General features: G+C 41.9%; 1 long non-coding RNA gene across 1 annotated transcript; it reads left to right on the top strand.

The window, feature by feature from the left end:
• The first annotated feature begins 4,196 nt into the window (after positions 1-4,196).
• LOC138874536 (uncharacterized) lies at positions 4,197-23,343 on the top strand. Its single transcript, XR_011401528.1, has 2 exons — positions 4,197-5,016; positions 23,049-23,343. It is a non-coding gene; the product is annotated as an uncharacterized lncRNA (long non-coding RNA).
• Positions 23,344-27,487: the final 4,144 nt, after the last annotated feature.

Below are 27,487 nucleotides of genomic sequence, written 5' to 3'. Positions count from 1 at the left end.
TGAGAAATGCCACGTCGAGCAAGTAAAGGTAATTCATGTCAGGGGCAACACTCTGGTTCAAGCAGGAAAATAAAAATGAGAGAGTCTTATTGGTGAAAACCCTCACGGGCACTGTAAGGCGACCATAGCTAAGAGAAATAAAAATGAGAGAGTCGTATTGGTGAAAACCGTCGCGGGCACCGTAAGGCGATGGCAAGTTGAGAGAAAGAACAAAATGAGAGAGGCTTGATGGTGAAAACCCTTCAGGCACTACAAGTCGAATAAGGATTGTGAATCAAATTGGATAATCGGAGCATTAAAGCCCAGTTTCATGGTTCAGGGGTATAACAAGAGTTGAACATCAGATTTGTTTGACAAATTAGGCCACTTAATCAACATGTGCATGTCATGGTCATTAGAGTTGGTATCCACATCTGATAGGTTTCTACTCTGTAGTTTTCTTGTTAGGAATCACTCTTTCCCTTGTCCTTTACTATGTTCCTTTTGTCTTGTTTACCTCCTTATTCCGAGTCTATTTGGTCAGAACAAGTGAGAAATGACTTCAAAATTTGCCACCAGCTTTTCAATTGCACAAAACGGGATCTGGCCAGTACATCAAAGTGTCATAAGTCAGGAAAGAATAACAAACGCATTGAGCTGGTAATAATCAACATGCTTTGGGATCCTTATGAAATACAAAGGTTTGGTACACATCAATTCAGGAACAATGCAACAGATGGAGGGTGTTAGGTGAACGGATCGAAGGTATTTTCGGTGAAACACGACGGTTTGGTACATATCAATTCATAAACAATGCAACAAGATGGAGGGGTTTGGTGAATGGATCAAAGGTATTTTCTGTGGTAAGATCGACAAAAGGTGTTTAATCAGTGAAAAGCGAGGTCCACCGAGCAGAAATCAAAGTTATCGTGGCAAGTGAAGGAGCAACAGACCTCAAGGCTAGGGCCAGTGGTTTAAGTCAAGAAAAAACAACATACGCGATGAGTGGGTGACAATTGTCGTGCTTTGAGATTCATGAGAAACACAAAGGTTTAGTACATGTCAATGCAAGAGCACAATGCAATAGATGAAGGGTATTGGGTTGGAATGGATCAGACGTATTTTCCGTGATAAGAGTGACAGAGAAAGTGGTTAATCAATAAACAAGCAAGGTCTTCGAATGGAAATCAAAGTTATCATGGGAAGTGAAGGAGCAACCGTCCTCAAAGTCAAGGCCACAAACCAACCACCACATTTTAAACTGACAAATTTTTTCTTTGATTAAAACAGGGGCAGGAAATTTTGGTTGTTTCGGAGAAACCATCCGTGGAGAAAGGCAGTCACCAAACAGGTCTGATTTTTGATTTTTAGGACCCTCCTGGAAAATGGGACCTAGTTTAAAGTTCAGAAATAACATAATCTAGCATAAATGTATCCCAAAGGAACGTAAGTTGGTTTAGAAGTTTGCATGCTTGAGATAAGAATTAATTAAGAGTTTTCAGGACCCTCCTGAATAATGGGACTTAGCTTTAAGATTTCGATTAGATAACAACATTTAGCGTAAAGTCTGCTGTAGGGTAGTATAATTCAGCCATAAAAGTTGTCACTCTTAAGATAAAATTGGACTTTTGATTTTCAGGACCCTCATGGATAATGGGGAGTAGTTTAAAGATCCTCTTAGATAGCAAGATTTAGCAGAAGTCACACCTGTAGAAGATATAACTTAGATTTTAAATTGTCGTTTAGTTAAGAGGTGTCAGGACCCCTTGAATAATGGGACCTAGCTTTCAAATCCTTAGTAATACTTGGTAATATGATTTATTTTACAATCACATCTGTCCCCAGCCACCAAACTGGGCCAGAAAATTTTCTTTGTTTTTGTCTGATTTGTTGAAGTCAGGAGTCCGCCTAGAGAGTAGGAAATACATTCAAGCGCAGCAGTCAGGAGCCCGCCTGGAGAACAAGGGAGTACAATTTAAATTTTAGCTTTCAAATTCCTTGTTTTGTCTATTATGAAGTCAGGAGCCCGCCTGGAGAGCAGGGAATACATTTCAAGTTGAAGGCAGGAGCCCGCCTGGAGAGCAGGAAATACTTTCAAGCGCAGCAGTCAGGAGCCCGCCTGGAAACAATGGAGTACAATTTAAATTTTAGCTTTCAAATTCTTTGTTTGTCTATGTTGAAGTCAGGAGCCCGCCTGGAGAGCAGGGAATACATTTCAAGTTGAAGTCAGGAGCCCGCTTGGAGAGCAGGGAATACTTTCAAGCGCAGCAGTCAGGAGCCCGCCTGGAGAACAAGGGAGTACAATTTAAATTTTAGCTTTCAAATTCTTTGTTTTGTCTATCTTGAAGTTAGGAGCCCGCCTGGAGAGCAGAGAATACATTTCAAGTTGAAGTCAGGAGCCCGCCTGAAGAGCAGGGAATACTTTCAAGCGTAGCAGTCAGGAGCCGCTTGGAGAACAATGGAGTACAATTTAAATTTTAGCTTTCAAATTCTTTGTTTTGTCTATCTTGAAGTCAGGAGCCCGCCTGGAGAGCAGAGAATACATTTCAAGTCAGCAGTCAGGAGCCCGCCTGGAGAGCAGGGAATACATTTCAAGTCAGCAGTCAGGAGCCCGCTTGAAGAGCAGGGAATACTTTCAAGCGTAGCAGTCAGGAGCCCGCCTGGAGAGCAGGGAATACATTTCAAGTTAGCAGTCAGGGAGCCCCGCCTGGAGAATAGGGTCAGTTTTTACTTTAGTCAAGCTTAGTTTATAGTTCTCCTAGTCTATTTTTTTAGTTTACTTTTATCAGTGCATCAATAGTACAAGTGGTTTACAATTTGCTAACAACTCACAAATCTTCCTAGTGCAAACTGGGGCAGAAAAATTTCTCTGTGTTGTCTGTTTTGTTGTAATCAGGCGCCCACCTAGAGAACAAGCGGAGACAACTCAAGTTTCTAGGGAAAACAGTGTCGAAGGAAGACAACTCGAGTTTCAAGGGAAAGCAGTTTCGAAGGAAGACAGTTCAAGTTTTAGAGGAAAATAGTTCAAGGTGCAAGGGAAAATAGTATCAAGTAACAAGAGAAGACGGTTCGAGTTCAACAGTCAGACGTCCACCTGAAGAAAAGGAAAAACATCTCAGATTGCAATTTAAGTCAGCAACCAAAGAATCTCGCAACAAGAATGTGTGTTAACAGTCCGAGGTTATCAACAGAAGTTAGTCACAATAAAGAAAAAGAGTGAAAGGCAAGAAGTGAATCCAAATGCAGAAGTTGATGAAAGATGTGAACTGCTTAAGTCATGATGGAAGTCACAAGCACTACATGTCCGGTCTTGGTCCGAAAATCTGAAGAAGAACGAGCTAGCACCTGCAACTGGCAAGCGTTAAGGTTCAAATCTAAAGTCTGCATGAAGAACCACTCAAGACTCAAGATCAAGTTTCAGAAGACTTATAGATAGGAATCTTGTAACTCGTAGTTGATAGGCTTAGCTAGTCTTTTTCATATTTTGATTTTGATATAATAGCAGGACTGTGGATTGGAACCTCGACGGAACGGCACCTCGACCGCATCTCCACCTCGGCATACTCCGTCATCTCACTCATTTCTAAACTACACGTGGCCTGATTCCTTTATAGCAAAGGATATGTAGGCAGCCCAGATACCAGGGCTTGGTCACATTCCCCTCTCTCTTAGTTTTAGTTTCTCCAAATAAGGGTCGGGTCAAAAACCTGTCTAGTCAGTCTTTGTCTGAAAACTCTGCGCGTTTCTAGTCAAAAAGGGACAACTGTAGACATGTGATTTTTGACCCTCCCCAAGAGTTTTTATAAATTAGCGTAAAATATTTAATTTAGGCATAATATAGATATTTTAAGTAATTTTGACTCTTTTACTTTAATTTTATTACAAGAAAATAAAAAATCACAAAAATAGGTTCATTAATGTTTTGTAGTCATTTTTAATCTAAAAAAACAAATCTTAAAAAAAATATATACAACAATAGTATCGTATTTTAATTTTAATATGATATTTGAAAATACCAAAAATAGATTTATTTTAATGGTTAGTTTTATTTTAATAATTATTTGAATAGTAGGAATAATTAATAAATGAGCCTGTATTTTTAATCTCGTTTGCAGCGAAAGAATAGAACTTGGGCTCGAGCAACTCATTTTTTAAGCCTAATTTTGGACCTAGCCCACAATTGCCAAACCCATAATTCCTAGGCCCATACCCCTTAACCTAAAAACCCTATAAAAAACCTAGACTCTATAAAAAGAAGACACCTAAAATCTAAGGAGGGAGGTAACGCCTAAGACTAAAAAAAAGGGGTCTGAAAAGGAAGAATGCAGAGACTCTGCAAATAGCTGAGCGTCGTTTCCATAGTACCCCCCCTCCCCAACGTTATATCTTATTCCTTCTAAAACCAGACACACACCCATAGACATCACCGGCAAAATCATCAGCCTCAACCACTGTTATTCATTTTCCGCCGTCCTCCTCTTTCTCTATTACTACTAGCGACGGAGGGTGACAGATTTGGCCAGAGATCCGGCAACCACTGTTGTTTCATCGGATTCGGCTACTGCCTCATCAGAGTTGCTCTCAGATTCTGACCGGAGTTTTCGTTTTCTGATGGATTTCATTAACTCCGGCGAGGCCCCCATATCTTCCAGCCCTAATCTCTAAGCTTCAGCAGCCAAACCTCAAGATTCATTAGAAAAGAACCTTCAACGGTGATATCTTTCATTTCGCTTTGATTTTTCGAGAACGATTCGGACACACACACCTACACGCGAAAGCACACAGAGATACAGTTCCTTCAGTCATTTTGATTTTCAGATTTGTTAGGGAGTTCATGTGAATTTTAGAGTTTCGTTCCTTCTGATTTTAATAGAAATTGACTCAAGTTCGGTCATGGAGTTTTAGCTGAGTGTTACTGCTGCTTCGTTGGTTCGGTGGTGATTGGTCGAGGTAGAAGTTTTCCGTCGAGGTTGTCGTCACTGTCCGAGTTTTCTATAGTTAAACACTTTCAGATTGCATTTGGAAAGTTTGTCTCAGGTCCGTTCTTCTTAACTTGCTCTTGATTAATGTAATTTTGATGTCTCAATCACCTATATGAGAATGAAAGAAAAATCCTACTGTTCATAGTTGCTGCTTTATTATCCGGGTACAATCTGTTCTAATCGTTGCCTTGTGGTGTTATTAGTATGTATTTTACAATTCCATCCTTGCCGGCTTTGGAGGTTATTGCGACTTGCCGTCGTTTTCTTGCCTGTGGTATGTTAATACTTGCGAGGTTCTTCTAGCCGTGAACGAACTGAAGTAGTATTCATGTAAAATGAGATCTGGGTTCCTCCTATATGCTAGTCTTGAAGTAGAATGAGCAGAGAACAACCTTGAAAGGTTTGGTTAATTGAATTAAAGATATCATGCTTTTAACATCAATAATTTCTACTTAAGCTCAAGAGTGTTTCAACCATAGAGAGCCTACAGATTTAATTTCTCATATGTAGTACTTGCTTTGTTCGCATCACACGTTCGATACAACAATATGAAAATCCTTTCACATTTATACCAAGGTTCAGTCATATTGTTTAATTTTCCTTGTGCTTAAGAGTAGTCCACCATCTCGTGGTGTGCTTTGGACGATCAATTCTTTTGCGTGCTTTGTGGATCATCTAGGCAAATAACGGGATAAATGAGATGTGTGCGTTATGTAGGTAATTAACTTAGTCTTAATTTTAGCTCTGGAGGTAAAATGCAACCGCCAATGAGCTGATTGGGTTGTTTGAAAGTCTTGTAATGGCTCAGATTCACTTTTACTGTTTGCTAAGTTTCATTTCACATTCCCTTATTTTCATTTCTTTAATTGTTCTAGATGCTGGCATATTTTCACTTTATTCTGGTTGGTCGTGATGAACATGAAATTGTTTGAAATTGTGTCGTGGGAATTGGGAAGAGGCCGAGCCATTAGTAATTAACTTGTTCATGTCCTTTAGGAATTGGGCTTAGTCAAATATATGACACTAGGAGCATAAGTGGGAATGAGCTTGAAACTTAGTAAAGGTACTCCATAATCTCGGGTCCTTTGCTCACAACCATTGAATTAGGAACTACACATCTTGTAAAAGCGCGTAGCTGCTTTAGGCACGTTATTTTAATAATATTACTTTTCTAAACTCGGGTGTGCATTTCATGTGACCCAAATCCAAATCGTGATAAAGTTGAATAAAATGTGTTTCGGATTGCGGGTGCATTTCATGTGGCGCGGTCCAAAGACATGTTTTAGACGACGTTAAATTTTCTTTAAAATAAATAAAAGCGGTTAAAAAGTTAAAATCGGCACATAGGTTCATAATTGATTAAAATCAGATAATTAAGCCGAATATAATAGTTATGCGACCGTGCTAGAATCATGGAACTCGAGAATGCCTAACACCTTCTCCCGGGTTAAAAGAATTTCTTACCCGGATTTCTGGTTTGCGGACTGTTAAATAGAGTCAAACTTTTCCTCGATTCGGAATTTGAACCGGTGACTTGGGATACTATAAAATTATCCCAAGAGGCGACTCTGAATTTTTTAAAACAATAAATCCCGTTTCGATTGTCCTTTAATTGGAAAAACTCCCTTATATTCATATCATTTACGGGGTGTAGAAAAAAAGAGGTGTGACATTACCTCCAAGTGATTCCCCTTTGTTTTCCTCAAAAATCTCTCTTAAAAGCTTCAAACTCGGATGAAAATGGTGAAAAGATCGCTCAAATTCACGAAGACAACTATTTATATGTTCTGCCCAGTAATTTTCACATCTGCGGCTCTGGGATCGCATCTGTGGAAACTACGTCGCATCTACCACATTCATTTAAATCCCAGCTTCCGCATCTGCGAAACTCTAACCGTAGGAGCGGTTGCGCTTCTGCGAACATTTCACCGCATCTGCGGTTCCTGAGGAATTCCCAAATTTCGCTTTTGCGGTCTCTACGCCGCTTTTGCGGCTCCACATCTGCAGTCCCCAAACTGCAGATGCGAAAATACCAGAAATAGCAAAAATACAGCAACTGCAACATGTTCCTCAATTTCTCGTTAACCATCCGAAATTACCCCGAGGCCCCCGAGACCTCAACCAAAAGCACAAACATCACCTAATACCTTATTCAAACTTGTACCAATCCTTAAAACACTTAAAACAACATCAAAACCTCAAATTAACCAAGGATTTAAGCCTAAGAACTCCAAATTTCCTCAAAATACGCTCTCGATCAAAAAGTCTATCAAACCTCGTCCGAATGACCTGAAATTTTGCACACACATCACATTAAACAATACGGAGCTACTCCAACTTTCGGAATTTCATTACAACCCTCAGATCAAAATCTCACTATCGGACCGGAAACTTCAAAATTCAACTTTCGGCATTTCAAGCCTAAATTAGCTACGGACCTCCAAAACATGATCCGAACACACCCCTAAGCCCAAAATTACCTAACGGAGCTAACAGAACCATCAGTTTCCATTCCGAGCCCGTCTTCACACTGTTCCAACTACAGTCAACTTTCCAACACTTAAGCTCTCATTTAGGGACTAAGTGTCCCAAAACTTTTCGAAACTCAAAACTGAACATCCCGGCAAATCAAAATAGCAGAAATAAACTTGAGAAAAACAGTTAATAGGGGATCGGGGCGTTAATTCTTATGACGACCGGCCGGATCGTCATTTCCTCCTACACTTAAACATTTGTTCGTCCTCGAACGAGCATAAAGACATACCTGAAGTAGGGAAAAGATACGGGAAATGGCTGTGCATACCCTGCTCGGTCTCCCAGGTCGACTCCTCGACCGGCTGGCCCCGCCACTAAACCTTTACGGATGCAATGTTCTTTGACCTCAGCTTTCTAACCTGCCTGTCCAATATTGCCACTGGCTCCTCAACATAAGATAGTTCCTTGTCCAATTGGACTGAACTGAAATCCAACATGTGCGACGGATCACCGTGATACCTTTGGAGCATCGAAACATCGAATGCCGGGTGAACTCCGGCCAAGCTGGGAGGTAAGGCAAGCTCATAAGCAACCTTCCCAACACGCCTCAATATCTCAAAAGGGCCAATAAATCTCGGACTCAACTTTCCTTTCTTCCTGAATCTCATGATGCCCTTCATAGGTGAAACTCGAAGCAGAACCCGATCTCCAACCATATAGGAAACATCACGAACCTTCCGGTCAGCGTAACTCTTTTGTCTTGACTGGGCTATACGGAGTCTATCCTGAATCACCTTAACCTTATCCAAAGCATCCTAAACTAAGTCTGTGCCCAATAATCTATCCTTACCCGACTCAAACCAACCCACCGGGGATCTACACCGTCTCCCATATAAAGCCTCATACAGTGCCATCTGAATGCTGGACTGATAGCTGTTGCTATAAGTAAACTCCGCCAAGGGCAAGAACTGATCCCAAGACCCTCCAAACTCAATCACACACGCACGGAGCATATCCTCAAGAATCTAAATAGTGCGCTCGGACTGTCCATCCATCTGAGGGTGAAATGCTGTACTCAACTCCACCCGAGTACCCAACTCATGCTGAACGGCCCTCCAGAATCGTGATGTGAACTGAGTACCTCTATCTGAAATGATAGACACTGGAATACCATGCATTCGAACAATCTCCCAGATATAAATCTCCGCCAATCGCTCCGAGGAATAAGTAGTACACACAGGAATAAAGTGAGCGGACTTGGTCAGCCGATCCACAATCACCTAAATAGCATCGAACTTTCTCAAAGTCCATGGGAGCCCAACTACAAAGTCCATGGTGATCCGCTCCCACTTCCACTCTGGAATCTATATCTGTTGAAGCAACCCACCCGGTCTCTGGTGCTCATACTTCACTTGCTGATAGTTGAGGAACCTAGCTATAATCCAACTATATCCTTCTTCACCGCCTCCACCAGTAGTGCTGCCTCAAATCCTGATACATCTTTGCGGCACCCGGATGAATGGAATACCGCGTGCTATGGGCCTCCTCTAAAATCAACTCTCGAAGCCCATCAACATTGAGCACACAAATCCGACCCTGCATCCTCAATACCCCATCATCACCAATAGTCACATCTTTGGCATCACCGTGCTGAACCTTATCCTTGAGGACAAGCAAATGACGGTCATCATACTGTCGCTCCCTGATATGATCAAATCAGGAAGACCGAGAAACCACGCAAGCCAGAACCCGACTAGGCTCCAAAAGATCCAATATCACAAACTGGCTGGCTAAGGCCTGAACATCCATCGCCTTAGGCCTCTCTGATGCTGGTAAATATGCCAAACTCCCCAAACTCTCCGCCCCACGACTCAAGGCATCAACCACTACATTGGCCTTGGCCGGGCGATACAAAATAGTGATGTCATAATCCTTCAGCAACTCCAACCACCTCCTCTGGTGAAAATTTAGATCTTTTTGCTTGAACAAATGTTGCAAGCTCCGATGGTCATAAATCTCACAGGGAACCCCGTATAAATAATGACGCCAAATCTTCAGGGCATGAACAATGGCAATTAACTCAAGGTCGTGAACATGGTAGTTCTTCTCATGAATCTTCAACTATATGGATGCGTAGGCAATTACCCTATCGTCCTGCATCAACACCGCTCCGAGGCCAATCCTCGAGGCATCACAATAGACCGTATAAGACCTCAAACCTGTAGGCAATATCAAAACTAGGGCTGTGGTCAAAGATGTCTTGAGCTTCTGGAAGCTCGCCTCACACTCCTCCATCCACTGAAATGGAGCGCCCTTTTGGGTCAACCTGATCATAGGGGCCGCAATCGATGAAAACCCCTCCACAAAATGACGGGAGTAGCCCGCTAAGCCAAGGAAACTACGGATCTCGGTAGCTGAGGATGGTCTGGGCACGACCTCTATCTTCTTCAGATCCACCTAAATACCCTCACTCGATACCACGTGGCCTAATAATGCCACTGAATCCAACCAAAACTCACATTTCGAGAACTTAACATATAACTTCTTCTCTCTCAAAGTCTGAAGCACAGTCGACAAGTGCTGCTCATAATCTTCCCGACTTCGGGAATACACCAGAATATCATCAATAAAGACAATGACGAATGAGTCAAGATACAGCTGGAACACACTGTGCATCAAATGCATAAAGGCTGCTGGGGCATTGGTCAGCCCAAATGACATAACCAGGAACTCATAATGACCATACCGAGTCATGAAAGTAGTCTTCGGGATATCTGGCTCCCGAATCTTCAACTGATGGTAACCTGAGCGCAAGTCAATCTTAGAAAACACCCGTGCGCCCTGAAGCTGGTCAAACAGATCATCAATACGGGGTAAAAGATAACAGTTCTTCACTGTAACCTTGTTCAACCAGGGATAGTCAATACACATACGCATAGAACCATCCTTTTTCTTCACAAACAAGACAGTAACACCCCAAGGTGATACATTGGGCCGAATAAAACCCTCATCAAGCAATTCCTATAACTGATCCTTCAACTCCTTCAACTCAGGAGGAGCCATACGATACAGAGGAATAGAAATGGACTGAGTGCCCGGCAACAGATCAATGCCAAAATCAATATCTCTATCAAGCAGCATGCCCGGAAGGTCAGATGGAAACATATCGGGAAAATCTTGTACTACTGGAACTGAATCAACTGAAGGGGTATCAATACTGACATCTCTCACATAAGCTCAATACGCGTCACACCCTTTCTCAACCATACGCTGAGCTTTAAGAAAAGAAATAACTCTATTGGGAGTGTGATCTAAAGTACCCCTCTACTCAACACGCGGTACACCTGGCATATCCAACATCACGGTTTTGGCATGACAATCAAGAATAGCATAATGGGGCGACAACCAGTCCATGCCCAAGATAATATCAAAATCTACCATGCTGAGCAATAATAAATCAGCTTTGGTCTCAAAACCACTAAGAGCAACCAAACACGACCGATAGATACGGTCCACAACAAGAGAATCTCCCACATGAGTAGAAACATAAACAGGGGAACTTAAAGAATCCCGAGATACACCCAAATACGGAGCAAAATAAAAAGACACATAAGAATAAGTGGAGCCTGGATCGAATAAAACTGATGCATCTCTGTGACAAACCAGTATAATACCTGTGATGACAGAATCAGAGGCAACAGTCTCGATATGGGTGGGAAGGGCATAGTATCTAGCCTGGCCTCCCCCTCTAGGGTGACCTTTACCTCTTCGACCTCCACCTCTAGCTAGCTGAGCAGGTAGGGTAGCAACTGGAGCTATAACCGTAGCCTGAGAACTCTGCGGGTCATGCTGTGGCTAAGAAGTCTGTAGATGTGCACCCCTCCCAAGTCTGGGGCAATCCCTCACCATATAACATGTGTCACCACACTCAAAATAAGCTGTGGGAGGACGTGGTAGCTGTGACTGGCTCGGGCCAGGTCTGCTGGACTAACCTCTGAAAGCACCCCGCGCGGAAAGTGCACTAGATACCGGAGGTGCATAATAAGGCTCTTGAGGTCTAGGAGGAGCTGGAATACCACTAGCTGCTGGAAGAGCTGAATGAACAGGGAAACTCATATAACCCCTACTATAACGGCCTGCTGCTGGGGCATGGGCACCAGAGAAATGGCCCGACTCTTGAGACCTCTTGGCCTCCCTCTCCTCTCTTTCCCTAACATGCATACCCTCGATCCTCCTAGCAATTCTCACCACCTGCTGATAAGAAATATCCATCTCTAACTCATGAGCCATGCTAGACCTAATGTTGGGAATAAGGCCCTCAATAAACCGGCGAACCCTCTCGCGAACAGTAGAAACCAAGGCTGGTGCATACCTAGCCAAACTAGTATAACGGATCGCATACTCTAAGACAATCATAGCACCTTAGTGCAAATGCTCAAACACTGCGCGACATGTGTCCCTGAGACTCTGAGGAACATACTCTCTCAGGAACAGATCTAAAAACTGAGTCCAAGTCAGTGAAGTAGCCTCATCCGGACTGTCTAACTCATAGGTGTGCCACCACTCATAGGCAGCTCCTCGAATCTGGAAAGTAGTGAAGGAAACCCCACTCGATCCTAATATACCCATGGTATAGAGAATGCGGTAACTCTCATCTAGAAATCCTAGAGCATCCTCCGATGCTAGACCACTGAATACAGGGGGCTTGTACTTTTTGAACATCTCAAGCCTCAACTGCTCATCCTCGAAAGCCACTACTCTATCCTCGGGCTGAACCAACACTGCAGGCGGCACATGAATAATCTCAGGGACCTACTCAACATGCACTCGCTGCTCAGGAGTGCGAGTGGCGAGAGTGTGTGTCCTCCCCCATCCTGAGATGTAGCTACAGCAAGGGGAAGCAACCCTGCCTGATCCAGAGTGGTGTACATGCTCATGAACTAAGCCAAAGTCTCCTGAAGAGCTGGAGTAGTAGTAGCGGTAGGCATATTAGGTGCTTGGACTCCGGCTATGTCTGCTGGTGGTACCTCGGTGGCAGCTCGCGCAAGTGCTCTGGCTGCACCACGTGCGCGTCCTCGGCCTCTACCCCAGCCCTGGCCTCTGACGGCTGCAGTAGGGGGCGCGGGTGCCTGATCATCTTGAGTAGCACGTGTCCTCACCATCTGTGAGAGAATACAAGACAGAAGTTTAAAATAGTGATGTCAAAATATCGCACGACAAGGAAATCAAATAAAGTGGAATTTTCCTAACAGTTACATAGCCTCTCGTTGATAAGTACAGACGTCTCCATACCGATCAGCGAGACTCTAATAAACCGGCTTGTGATTCATGACTCCTATGAACCTAGAGCTTTGATACCAACTTGTCACGACCCCGGTTCGCCCTCCGTGAACCATCGTGATGGTACCTAGTCTCTACGACTAAGTAAGCCGAACAAATGCGGAAAATAAACGAAACTTGCGGGAGAAATAATCAAAAGCCAAAAATAATCGAATGAAACAATATTTAAAATGCCGATTGGAATATACAACACAACTTCTCAGAATCTAATACACTATCCCAAAACCTGGAAACTCACGGAACCACAAGCCTTTAGATATCTACAATATCTAACTCTAGAATATCTAACAAGGTAAAGAAATACAGAAGGGAAAATGTTTAAAAGCTAGAATAGAAAGGGACTCCTCGGTTTGCGGATGTGGCAGATGTACCTTGAAGTCGTTGGAGTAGTCGCCTCACCTTAAAGGTGATAGGACTGGGTCGCAGTACCTGGATCTGCACATGAAAACATGCATAGAAGAGGCATGAGTACACCACAGCGGTACTCAGGAAGTACCAAGCCTAACCTTGGTCGGTTAGTGATGAGGAAAGTCAGGGCCCTACTGAGGTTAAATAAGATATAAAGTATAACAGTGTAGAGCAAGACAATATAATTAAGTGCAACAGTAAGAAATAACATGGAATAGAAAGAGCAACAACAACTAGAACAGAGGCAAAATAATCACGGAAAGGAAATACAACTCAACACAGAGATAATAACTGGGGTGCCTTCTAGGATACCATCCTTTAGTCCCAATTACATCTATCCAGTGGATTTCTCGGGATACCATCCCGTAGTCCATCATATATATATGAAGGATCTCCCCGGATCCCTTCCCGTAGTCAAACTATCAGTGTACGGGGATCTACCGGAATCCTGATCCGTAGTCCCAAATATAAATACCCAGTACTGGGGGAATCTACCGGGTGCATTCCCGTAGTTCCATATAACTGTGCAAGGGGATATACCGAAATCCCACATTCTTAGTACCAAAATAAATAAACAAGGAGGAGCTACCGGAATCCCACATCCGTAGTCCCAAAATAAATACACAGCAACAACAGGAAAATATACAGAAATTGCAAAATTTCATATTAAGGCAACAAGTGATTCTAGCCTAGCATGCTGCACAGAATTCAGGTAAGGCAGGTTGATCAAATAAAGCAATTAAGTCACTTAGACATGCTTTCCTAAGCTAACAACATGCTTAATAGTGCAAGTAATAAAAACAGGAAAGGAAACATACTAGTGATTACTTAATGAAAATCGGATTTCCAACAATTAGCACAAGTACGCACTCGTCACCTCACGTACAAGGCATTTCAATTACCAAATATACCAAATCCTAAGGGAAGGTCCCCCACACAAGGTTAGACAAGCCACTTACCTCGAACCAGCTCAAACTCAACCCGAAACCACCCTCTTGCCACGAGTACTCGACTCCAAATGACCCAAATCTATTCAATTCAATTTCATAACGTAAATAACACTTCAAGTAACTAATCCTACAAAGAAATTCTAAGCTAATATGCAAAATTAGGTAAAATGACCAAATACCCCTTGGGCCCACATCTCGGAATCGAGTAAAATTTATATTTTTAGAAACCACGTACTCTCACGAGTCTATACATAACAAGAATACTAAAATCGGAGTCCAAATGGCCCCTCAAATCCTTATTCAAAAGCCTCTTAAACTCAAGCCCATTTTCCCATTTTTCCCAAAATTTTCACCATTAATTAGGTCTTTAATCACATAAAAACGAGTTATGAAGTGAAGGATGTTACCTCCAAATGATTCCCCTTTGTTTTCCTCAAAAATCTCTCTTAAAATCTTCAAACCCGGATGAAAATGGTGAAAGAATCGCTCAAATTCGCGAAGACAACTATTTATATGTTCTGCCCAGTGATTTCCGCATTTGCGGCCCTGTTTCTGCATCTGCGGTCCCGCTTCTACGGAAACTACGTCGCATCTGTGACTTTCATTTAAATGCCAGCTTCCGCATCTGCGAAACTCTAACCGCAAGAGCGGTTGCGCTTCTGCGAACATTTCACCGCATCTTTAGTTCCTGAGGAATTCCCAAATTCCACTTCTGCAGTCTCTACGCCGCTTTTGCGGCTGTCACGACCCAATCCCCGAACCCGGTCGTGATGGTGCCTCTCGCGGAGACAAGACCATCCAGACCAAAATGGAACACCTCTTTTAAACAATTTATCATCATAAACAGTAGTAACATATAATATAATATTCATAAATTGCGGAATTTAACGATAATAACAGCAGGAACCATCCCGACACAGCCCAAACCGGGGTGTCACAAGTCATGATCTACTACAGAATTTGCTATAGGTCTACAAAGTACGGAATCCGATACAACAGTTTGAAGAAAACATAAATGATAGAGGATAAGAGAGACAAGGGGCTGCGGACGTCAACAACTACCTCGTAACTCCAAATCACTGCCTAGCCTAGAAGGAATCAGCGCTCAGGTGCGGACTCTGCTATACCTGAATCTGCACACACGGTGCAGGGAGTAATGTGAGTACTCCGACTCAGTGAGTAATAATTACAAATAATGGTTGAAAGTATGAAAACACGTAAAGGCATAAAGCAATTCCATATCAAGCAGTAAAATCACTTAAAGCAGTAAATCAGTGAAGAAATCAAATGATATTCCTTTTTAAAACAAGTAAAACAGGTAATTTAACAGGTAATTAACAAGTAAAAATCCGCCCCTCGGGCGCAGTATCAATCGCTCAGCATAGTATCAGCCCCTCAGGCTACCTCACAATCACTCAGCGTAATGGTCAGCCATTGTTACCTGACCAAATTGCATCATACAGTGTCATTGTTACCACTGTTTCAAATCACATGGTTACCCGCGCTCGCTGTGGGTGTGCAGACTCTGGAGGGGCCCTTACAGCCCAAGCGCTATATCAAACCACCTCGTGGCATCATCACTCAGCATATCCTCACATATGGCCCTCGGCCTCACTCAGTCCAGAAATCATCATAAGCCCCTTGGGCATTAGTAAAACAGTAGTTCTAAGCCCAAAACATGAGGTAGAAATATCATTTAAGTTTCAAATCTGAGTAAAAGTGGCCGAGTTTGTAAAACAGTAGATATCAACAGGACTAAGTTCAAATAATAAGTCAAGCAGTAAGGAAACAGTGATAAAAATCCCCGAAAGGTTCAAATAGTTGGCACGAAGCCCAAATCATGATGATAACAAATGAATTTCAGTCAAATATTCAGTAAAGTCATCAATCGGGATGGACCAAGTCACAATCCCCAGTAGTGAAAGACCCCACGCTCATCATCCAGCGCGTATCTTGCCTCAATATAGCACTACGATGTGCAATCCGGGGTTTCAAACCCTCAGGACATCATTTACAACCATTACTCACCTCGAACTAGCTAATTCTCTAGCTCGCGACGCCTTTGCCCCTCAAATTGGCCTCCACGCGTGTCGAATCTATCCAAAATCAGAACGAATACATCACAATATGCTAAGGGAACAAAGCCCAAGCGAAAACATTCGAAAAATATCAAAAAATTCGAAATTAGCAAAACCCGAGCCCCGGGCCCACGTCTCGGAATCGGGTAAAATTTATATTTTTCAGAATCCTCATACCCTCACGAGTCCAACCATAACAAAATTATCCAATTCCGATACCATTTGGTCCTTCAAATCATCATTTTACATTTTTGAAAGGTTTCACAATTTTCTTCCCAATTTCCATCTCAAATCACGAATTAAATGATGAATTCAGTGATAGATTCATGTATTCTAGCCAAATCTGAGTTAAAATCACTTACCCCGATGAATTTCTTGAAAAACCTTCGAAAAATCGCCAAAATCCGAGCTCTCTAGGTCAAAATATTAAATAAAACCCAAAACCTCATATTTATAGGTACTCCTCAGGTATCAGCTACCGCAGGCCGCACCAAAACTTACGCGGTTCGCGCAAGCCGGTGCGGTCCGCGCAAAGGCAACGTGCGGCCGCACAGGCCTCCCTCTGCAGTGATAGGCTTTAGTATTTTGGCGATAACGTTTGCTACAAATGTCCAAATTGCGATATCTTTACCTTTCTGGAAACTAGACACGAAGGACTACAACTTTTTGAATCACCTCAAAATTCCTTGTAGATTAAAAGATATGATCTTCCGAAATAGAACCAGCGGATCGTTCCCCACCGCGGCCACACACCATTTTGTGCAGTCCGCATGACACCTACCGCGGCCGCGTCCGTTTTTGTGCGGTCCGCACAACACTCAACGCGGGCGCACCTATTTTTGTGCGGACCGCATGGGTGAGTTCTGGGGCCTGCAACCCCTGTAGACCTGCTACAGTTATGATTTTTTGCACTAAAACATCCCGGAACCTACCCGGAACTCCCGAAACTTCAAACCAATTGTACCAACACATCTCATGACATCGTTCAAACTTGCTCAAAACTTCGGAACGCTCACAACAACATCAAATCACCAATTTAACATAGGATTCAGGCCTAAGAGCTTCAAGAACTCTTAAATTATGCTTTCGATCAAAAGGTCTATCAAATCTCGTCCGAATGACCTGATATTTTGCACACACATCCCAAATGACACAATGAAGCTACTACGACTCTCGGAATTCCATTCCGACCCCTATATCAAAATCTCGTCTATCAACCGGAATTTGCCAAAATATCAATTTCGCCAATTCAAGCCTAAATCTTCTCTACAACTCCAAAACCCATTCCGATCACGCTCCTAAGTCACAAATCACCTCCCGAAGCTAACCGAACCATCGGAACTCACTTTCGAGCCTTCGAACACATAAGTCAACATCCGGTTGACTTTTCCAACTTAAGCCTTCTTAAAAGAGACTAAGTATCTCATTTCTTACCAAATCCTCTCCGAACTCGAACTAATAAACTCGATCACATAAAACACGGATAACGAAGCGTAAAAAAGCTGAAATGGGGGAAATGGGGCGGTAACTCATGATACGACTGGCCGGGTCATCACAACGGCTCCGCATCAGCGGCTCCGGATCTGCGGTCCCCAAACCGCAGATGCAAAAATACCAGAAGCAGCAAAAATACAGCAGCTGCAACATGTTCCTCAATTTCTTGTTAACCATCCGAAATCTCCCCAAGGCCCCGTGACCTCAACCAAAAGCACAAACATCACCTAATACCTTATTCAAACTTGTACCAATCCTTAAAACACTTAAAACAACATCGAACCCTCAAATTAAAGCCTAAGAACTCTGAATTTCCTCAAAATACGCTTCTGATCAAAATGTTTATCAAACCTCGTCCGAATGACCTGAAATTTTGCACACACATCACATTAAACAATACGGAGATACTCCTACTTCTAGAATTTCATTCCGACACTCAGATAAAAATCTCACTATCGGACCGGAGACTTCAAAAATTCAACTTTCGGCATTTCAAGCCTAAATTAGCTATGGACCTCCAAAACACGATCCGAACACACCCCTAAGCCCAAAATCACCTAACGGAGCTAACAGAACCATTAGATTTCCATTCCGAGGATGTCTTCACACTGTTCTGACTACGGTCAACTTTCCAACACTCGGCAAATCAAAATAGCAGAAATAAACATGGGAAAAGCAGTTAATAGGAGATCGGGGCGTTAATTCTTAAGACGACCGGCCGGGTCGTCACAACAATATATCCCTCTAGTGTAATATATAGGAAACAAAATATTAAATTATTTAATTCTAGTAAATTGTTCTAGATACCACGTTTCCACTATTTTTCACTTCTCCATTATAATATACTGGCTTATATCCCTTCATAAGTAGAATTTTATAGGGATTAACCAAAATTGAACTAATTAAGGGTAAACAAATCTGGATTATTCATGTCCAGTATTAAATACTGTACATTATGGTTTAACAATATATACCTCCAGTGCAATATACAAGAAAAAAAATATTAAATTATTTAATTAAGGTAAATTGTTCTAGATACCAAGTTTCCACTATTTTTCACTTCTCCATTATAATATACTGGTTTGTATCCCTTCATAAGTAGCATTTCCAGCTTATGTTATAGGGAGTAACCAAAATTAGTCAAATTTAGCGTAAACAATTCTGGATTTTTCACGTCCAGTATTAAATACGGACATAGTGGTTTAACAATATATAACTCCAGTATAATATACATGAAACAAAATATTAAATTATTTAATTCCAGTAAATTGTTCTAGATACCAAGTTTCCACTATTTTTTACTTCTCCATTATAATATACTGTCTTATATCCCTTCATAAGTAGCATATCTAGCATATTTCATAGGGAGTAACCAAAATTGGACAAATTTAGGATAACAAAATTCTGGATTATTCACGTGCAGTATTAAATACTGGACATTATGGTTTAAAAATATATATCTCCAGTATAATATACAGGTAACAAATATTAAATTACTTAATTCCAGTAAATTTTTCTAGATACCAAGTTTTCACTATTTTCGACTGCTTCATTATAATAAACTGGCTTATATGGCTTCATAAGTAGCATTTGCAGCATAATTTATAGGGAATAAACAAAATTGGACGAATTTAGGATAAAAAATTCTGGATTATTCATGTCCAGTAGTAATTACTGGACATTATGGTTTAAACATATATACCTCCAGTGTAATATACAAGAAACAAAATATTAAATTATTTAATTCCAGTAAATTATTCTAGATACCAAGTTTCCATTATTTTTCACCTCTCCATTATAATATACTGGCTTATATGCCTTCATAAGTAGTATTTCCAGGATATTTTATAGGGATTAACAAAATTTGAACTAATTTAGAATAAAAAATTCTGGATTTTTCACATCCAGTATTAAATACTGGACATTATGTTTGAACAATATATACCTCCAGTATAATATACATGAAACAAAATATTAAATTATTTAATTTCAGTAAATTATTCTAGATACCACGTTTCCACTATTTTTCACTTCTCCATTATAATATATTGGCTTATATCCCTTCAAAAGTAGCATTTCCAGCATATTTTATAGGGAGTAACCAAAATTGGTCGAATTTAGGGTAAAAATTTTGGATTATTACAGTCCAATATTAAATACTGGATATTATAGTTTAACAATATATACCTCCAGTGTAATATACAGGAAACAAATATATTAAATTATTTAATTCCAGTAAATTATTCTAGATACCAAGTTTCCACTATTTTTCACTTCTCCATTATAATATACTGTCTTATATACCTTCATAAGTAGCATATCCAACATATTTCATATGGAGTAACTAAAATTGGACGAATTTAGGATAAAAAATTCTGGATTATTCACGTGCAGTATTAAATACGGGACATAGTAGTTTAACAATATATAACTCTAGTGTAATATATAGGAAACAAAATATTAAATTATTTAATTCCAGTAAATTATTCTAGATACCAAGCTTCCACTATTTTCTACTTCACCATTATAATATACTGGCTTATATCACTTCATAAGTAGCATTTCCAGCATATTTTATACGGAGTAACCAAATTTGGACGAATTTAGGATAAAAAATTCTAGATTATTCACGTGCAGTATTAAATACTGGACATTATGCTTTAACAATATATACCTCCAGTGTAATATACATGAAACAAATATATTAAATTATTTAATTCTAGTAAATTGTTCTAGATACCAAGTTTTCACTATTTTCCACTTCTTCATTATAGTATACTGGCTTATATCTTTTCATAATTAGTATTTCCAGCATATTTTATACGGAGTAACGAAATTTGGACGAATTTAGGATAAAACATTCGGGATTATTCATGTGTAGTATTAAATTGTCATGACCTTTTGGGTCATCACTTGCTTTTAAAGTGAATTCTGTGTTTCGAGGCTTTGAAAACCTCATTTAGCATCACCTCGTTTTGCGTGCATTGTCTGGGCGCGTAGTTGGAAAGCCTAAATGTGAAAATCTATGAAAAATAATAAGTTTTGATTGTAAAATGAATTAATTTGACTTCGGTCAGCGTTTTGGGTAAACGAACCCGGACCCGTGATTTGATGGTCCCGAAGGGTCCGTAGGAAATTATGGGACTTGGGTGTATGCTCGGAATCGAATTCCGAAGTCCCAAGCCCGAGGAATGAATTTTTAAATAAAATTGTTTAAAGGATTTTGAAATGAATTTTGATTGAAACACGTTGGTATCGAGTCCGTATTTTGTTTCCGGTGCCCGATACAGGTCTTATATGTGGTTTAAGATAACTCTGTGAAGTTTGGTAAGAAACGGAATCCGTTTGATGTGATTTGGACCGTAAATGCAAAGTTTGATGCTTTAAGAAGTTTTGAAATATTTCATTGATTTTGAGGTTTAATTGGTTGTTATTGAGGTTATTTTGTGATTTGATCACACGGATAAGTTTGTATGATGTTATTGAGTTAGTACGTATGTTTGGTTTTGAGCGCCGAGGGCTCGTGTGTGTTTCAGATTGGTTTCGGAAGGTTTTTGGAACTCAAAAGTTGCAGGTTTTTCCAGTTTCTGGTGTGTTGATACTTTATTCTTCGCGTTCGCGGGAGGACCCTTGCGAACGCGTATCCTAGGTCGCAAACGCAAAGCATTGAGGGGTCTTCCCTTCGCGAGCTCGAGCCTGGTATCACAAACGTGAAGGCTTATAGCTTGGGCAGGGGGAGGGGTACTATACCCTATACGAGCGCGACCACCTGGACGCGAATGCGAAGGCTCGAGGAGTAACTTCTCCGCGAACACGAGCCCACTTACGCGAATGCGAAGGTCTCTCAGGCCTAACTCATCGCGAATGCGAAGACCATTTTCGTCCAGTTATTTTAAGTTTCAAAAACAGAACACATTATGGGATTTCCACAATTTTTCATAAACTTCATCTTCTCCACACCTCTTGGGCAATTTTTGAAGAACTTCTTCACCATAACCTCTAGAGTAAGTATTCTTTGACTTGTTTTCTTCCATTTTTATCAACACCCACTAGATTTCTAGGCCTAAAACATGTGATTAAGGGTAGAAAATTAGGGATTTGGGTAGAGTTAGGACTTTTTGATTATTTGGGAATTTGACCTCATTTTGGGGTCGGATTTGAAAACAAAATATATATTCGGGCTCGTGGGTGAATGGTTGATCGAGTTTTGGTCCGAACCTCGTGTTTTGACCAAGCAGGCCCGGGGTCAATTTTTGACTTTTGGGAAAGAATGATTAGAAAGCTATAATTAAGCATTGGAATTGGATAGCTTAGTGTTTATTGATGTTATGAAGTCAATTATGTATAGATACAATTGATTTGGAACCGAATTCGAAAGGAAAGTCCGTGTTTGAGGCTTGAGTTGGCCCTGGAAGTTCGAGGTAAGTGTTCGGTCTAACCTTAGCTTGAGGGATTAGGAGTTGTGTCCTATTTGCTATTTGCTTCTTGTTGAGTACGACGTATAGGCATGGTGACGAGTATCTATACGTTGGTGATGAGCATGACCGTGAGTATTAAATTGGAGTTTGTTGTGTTTTTAAATGATATTATGGATGCTTTAATTGATAATTCTCGATATTGAGCAAGGATTTAGTTTGATTTCGTGGGAATTTACTTATGATTGAGTATTGGTGTTAGCTGAGATGATTAGAAGTTGGGTAAAGATTGGTTATAGCTGTTTCTCCCTTGCCGGGATGTATTTATTTTTACTTTTGAATCCCTTGCCGGGATAGTGTAGTTTGTAGTTGATCCATTGCCGGGACTCTTGGTGTGGTTGTTGCTAAAGGAATATTAAATATATGGATCGGGTTGCACACCGCAACAATATTAAATATATGGATCGGGTTGCACGCCACAACAATATTATATTAGATCGGGTTGCACGCCGCAACAATGTTATATTGGATCGGGTTGCACGCTGCAACAATGTTAAATTGGATCGGGTTACACGCCGTAACAGTGATATAAATGGATCGGGTTGCACGCCGCAACTGTGTTACATGATAGGGATCAGGTTGCACGCCGCAACAGTGTTATTATTGTTTTGTTTTAGATTTTGAGATGTTCTCTCATATTTCTCTTTAGTTTCTGCTGGACTTGATATTTTCCCCGTAGCATGTACCCCCTTCCATTTAAATTATTTATTTCCGTTTATTTTTCCGCTGTATATATATATATATATAACTGCACATGTTTATCTGGAGTCTGGTCCTAGCCTCGTCACTACCTCGCCGGGGTTAGGCCAGGCACTTACCAGCATATGGGGTCGGTTGTGCTGATGCTACACTCTGCACTCTGTGCAGATATCGGAGCAGCATTGGGACAGTAGCACTTGGGGAGCCAGCCGTCAGTCCATCCAGAGATCCCGAGGTAGTCCTGCAGGCGTCCGCAGGCCCGGCGTTCTCTTCTATCCATTTATATGTTCTGTTTTCACTTGTTTCCGAGACAGACTGTATTTCCTTTTTCAGACATTTGTATGTAGTACTCAGAGATAGTTCGTGAATATTGTGACGCCAGATTCCGGGTAGAGGAGTATATCGGCACTGTAGTACTGATTTTGATTATTTTAGCTGTTTAAGTTTTCCGCTTATTCTGTCATCATAATTTTTTAAAGTGTTGATTTCCTATTAATTCAAGTAGTTAAAAAGGATTAAAATGAAAGAGTTGGAATTTCTATATTTCGTGGCTTGCCTAGCTTCTACGAGTAGGCGCCATCATGACCCCCGATGGTGGAAAATCCGGGTCGTGACAAGTTTCTATCAGAGCTCTAGGTTACATAGGTCTCACAATTCACGGACAAGCTTAGTAGAGTCTGAGGGATCGGTACGGAGACGTTTGTATTTATCCTCCAGATGCTACAGAGTTAGGAAAAACTTCATATTAGTTCTTTTTATCATGTGGTTTGGTTTCTCAATGCTAATTGAACTTCTACTCTGTTCTTTCACAGATGGAGAGAACACGCGCTTCCTCATCCGCCGTTCAGTAGCCCGAGCCCCCAACAGCAGCTCCCACGAGGGGCAGAGGGCGAGGCCGAGGACGTGCTAGAGGCCTAGGTAGGGGCAGAGCTCAGCCCCGAGCAGCAACACCAGTGGCAGAGCCTCAGGTTGACTTTGATGACAAGGTTCCGGCCCCAGCAGTTCCAGTGGGCCCAGCTCAGGTCCCAAAGGGGTTTATTGCCACCCCAGTTCTTCAGGATGCTCTGGTCCATCTAGTGGGCCTTATGAAGAGTGTTACCCGGACAGGCTTGCTTCCTATAGCACCAACCGTCTCTCAGGCTAGAGGAGGAGCCCAGACTCCTGCTACTCGCACTCCGGAGCAGGTAGCTCCCCAGATTCAGACTCCAGTGGTTCAGCCAGTTGGAGCAGTTCAGCCGGGTGTGGTAGCTCAGACCGGTGATAGAGCAACTATGTCTGCCGATGCTTTGTGGAGGCTGGATGGGTTCACCAAGCTCTTTACTACTACTTTTAACGGTGCATCTACTAAGGATCCCCAGGATTATTTAGACAGTTGTCACGAGGTTCTCAGTAACATTGGGATAGTCGAGACCAATGGGGTCGATTTTGCCACTTTTCGCTTGTCTGGATCAGCCAAGACTTGGTGGAGAGATTATTGCTTGGCTAGAACAACCGGATCGCCAGCCTTGACTTGGGAGCAGTTTGCACAACTATTTCTGGAGAAGTTTCTCCCCATCACTTAGAGAGAGGCCTATCAGAGGCAGCTTGAGCATCTCCAGTAGGGTTCCATGACTGTTACCCAGTATGAGACTAGATTCATCGACTTGGCTCGTTATGCTCTTGTCATACTTCCTACCGAGAGAGAGCGGGTGAGGAGGTTTATTGACGGTCTTATTCAGCCGATTCGTCTTTAGATGGCTAGGGAGGCTGGCAGTGAGATCACTTTCCAGGAGGTGGCCAATGTGGCCAGGAGAGTGGAGATGGTTCTCTTGTAGGGAGGTGGTCATGGGTCAGACAAGAGGCCTCGTCATTGAGGCAGATTTAGTGGTGCCTCATCTGGAGGCAGGGATTCGTATGGTAGAGGCCATCCTCCTAGGCCCTTTCAGTCAGCACTTCAGGTTTCTCATGGTGCTTCAGGTGGCCGTGGTTCTCACATGCAGTATTCTGATCAGCAGCCCTATAGTGCACCACCAGCTTCTATCAGTGCACCGCCGCTCCCGAGTTTTTGGGGTGGTCATTCAGGTCACCAGGGTTAGTCTTAGTTTCCTCAGCCGCAGAACTCAGGTGGATGCTATAAGTGTGGTGAGTATGGTCATATCAGGAGGGCTTGTCTGAGATTGGTGGGTACTCAGTCACAGCAGCAGGGTTCCCGTGCTATGGTTCAGGCACCAGGTGTTCCACAGACTGCCCAGCCAACTAGAGGTGGGGGTAGAGGTGCTAGAGATGGAGGTAGAGGTGCTAGAGGTGGAGCTCCGACCGCTAGAGGTGGAGGCCAGCCAGCTGCAGGCCGTCCTAGAGAAGTAGTCTAGTGTGGTGGGCCCCAGCCCCGTATGCTCTTCCAGCCAAGCCCGAGGCTGAGGCTTCAGATGCAGTTATCACAAGTATTGTTCTGGTTTTTGATAGAGATGCTTCGGTATTATTTGATGTAGGGTCTACATACTCATACGTGTCATCTTATTTTGCACCATATCTGGTCATGCCTAGTGATTCATTGAGTGTTCCTATTTACGTGTCTACACCGGTGGGTGATTCTATTGTGGTAAATCGAGTCCATCGCTCTTGTATAGTTGTGATTGGGGGTCTTGAGACTCGAGTAGATTTGTTGCTCCTGGACATGGTCGTCTTCGATGTTATGTTTGGGATGGACTGGTTATCACCTTACCACACTATCTTGGACTGTCATGCCAAGACTGTGACCTTAGCTTTACCGGGTTCGCCTCGTTTAGAGTGGAGAGGGACTCCTGGTCATTCTACCTATAGTGTTATCTCTTATGTGAAGGCTCGACGTATGGTCGAGAAGGGGTGTTTGGCCTATTTGTCATATGTTCGTGATTCTAGTGCTGAGGTTCTGTCACGACCCCAATCCCGGTCGTGATGGCACCCAACACGATGCTAGGCAAGCCCGACCAATTACCACTCACAATACCTTCTTATTAGAATTCATTACCAATATTCAGAAATAGATACCAATTTAATATAAGTAGAAGTCTGAAATAAAAGATTGAAATATGTGGAAGGCCATAATGAAATTTCTACAAATGCCCAATGATCTGGTGTCACAAGTCTGAGCCTCTAATACAAGGTTTCAATAGCCTAATGCAGAAATATGTCTAAAATGCGGAATAGTAAAGAAAGATAGAGGGAGAAATCGGGTCTGCGGACGCCATGCAGCTACCTCGATAACTCCGATGAAAAACTGAACGGCAGGAAAGCTTGCTCTACACCTCAGGGACACCTGTACCTGCACACACGGTGCAGGGAGTAATATGACTACTCCGACCCAGTGAGTAATAACAATAAATAATGGTTGATGGTATGAAATCACGTAAAGGTACTAAGCAGTTCTATATCAAAGCAGTAAAACCATTTAAAGAGCAAGTAGTAAAGAAAATTGAATGAAACTCTTTGAACCAGGTGAAAACAGGTAATTTGACAGGCATTAATCCAGTATAAATTCGCTCCTCGAGCATTTCTGTTCATTTACTTATTTCTTACCCTTAATACTCAATTCATATACTTCTCACAATAACCAATATCAAAACATATATATATACCGCTGCGGCGTACAACCTGATTCGTATATCGCTGTGGCGCACAGCCCGATCCATAATAATAATAGTCAACTACGCTCACTAGGGGTGTGCAGACTCCGGAGGGGCTCCTACAGCCCAAACGCTATATTGCTGCGGTGTGCAGCACGATCTATATATATATATATATATATATATATTTACATATTTGCCGCTGTGCAGCCCAGTCCATTTAAGTATTTGCTGCGGTGTGCAACCCGATCCAATATATGTATTTGCTGCGGCGTGCAGACCGATCCAATATCATATATAATATCCTCACTATTGGGTCCTCAACCCCTCTCAGTCATTATAATCACAGCCTCTCGGGCACAATAATATAAGGTAGGCATCTCAGCCCACATATTTCTCTCAGTTATGGTTAACATTTCATAACCCGGTTCATATCATTTTTAAACAATTAGAAACATGACTGAGGATATGATTTTTAGCAAATAAGTAAGGAAAACCAGCCAAAAATCCCATAAGGGTTATACAGGTCGGCACAAGGCCCCAAACATGGCAACTAGCCCAAGTCAGGATGACAATGCATAAGTCTCAGTCAAAATGTAGTGAAAATATCAATTGGGATGGATCAAGTCACAATCCCTAATAGCAATAAACCCCACGCTCATCACGCATCGTGTGTCTCATCTCAGTATAGCACTACGTTGTGCAAAATATGGGGTTTCAAACCCTCAGGACATCATTTAAAATCATTACTCACCTCAAATTGGCCAAAGCTCTAGCTCGCTATGCCCTTGCCTCTCAAATTGGCCTCCTCGCACGTCGAATCTGACCAAAATCACAACGAACATGTCACATTATGCTAAATAAACAATACCCAATCGAAAACAATCAAAAAATATCAAAATTCTCGAAATTGGCAAAACCCGAGCCCCGGGCCCACTTCTCGAAATTCAGAATTTTTTACATCAACGGGTTCCTTATCTCCCCACGAGTTCATACATACCAAAAGTTCTCAAATCCGACCCCAAA

Source organism: Nicotiana sylvestris, chromosome 8 (assembly GCF_000393655.2).
Source record: "Nicotiana sylvestris chromosome 8, ASM39365v2, whole genome shotgun sequence".
Classification (NCBI taxonomy): Eukaryota; Viridiplantae; Streptophyta; class Magnoliopsida; order Solanales; family Solanaceae; genus Nicotiana; species Nicotiana sylvestris.
Note: the sequence above shows the minus strand (reverse complement) of the source record. Positions and strands in the feature narration are given on the sequence as shown.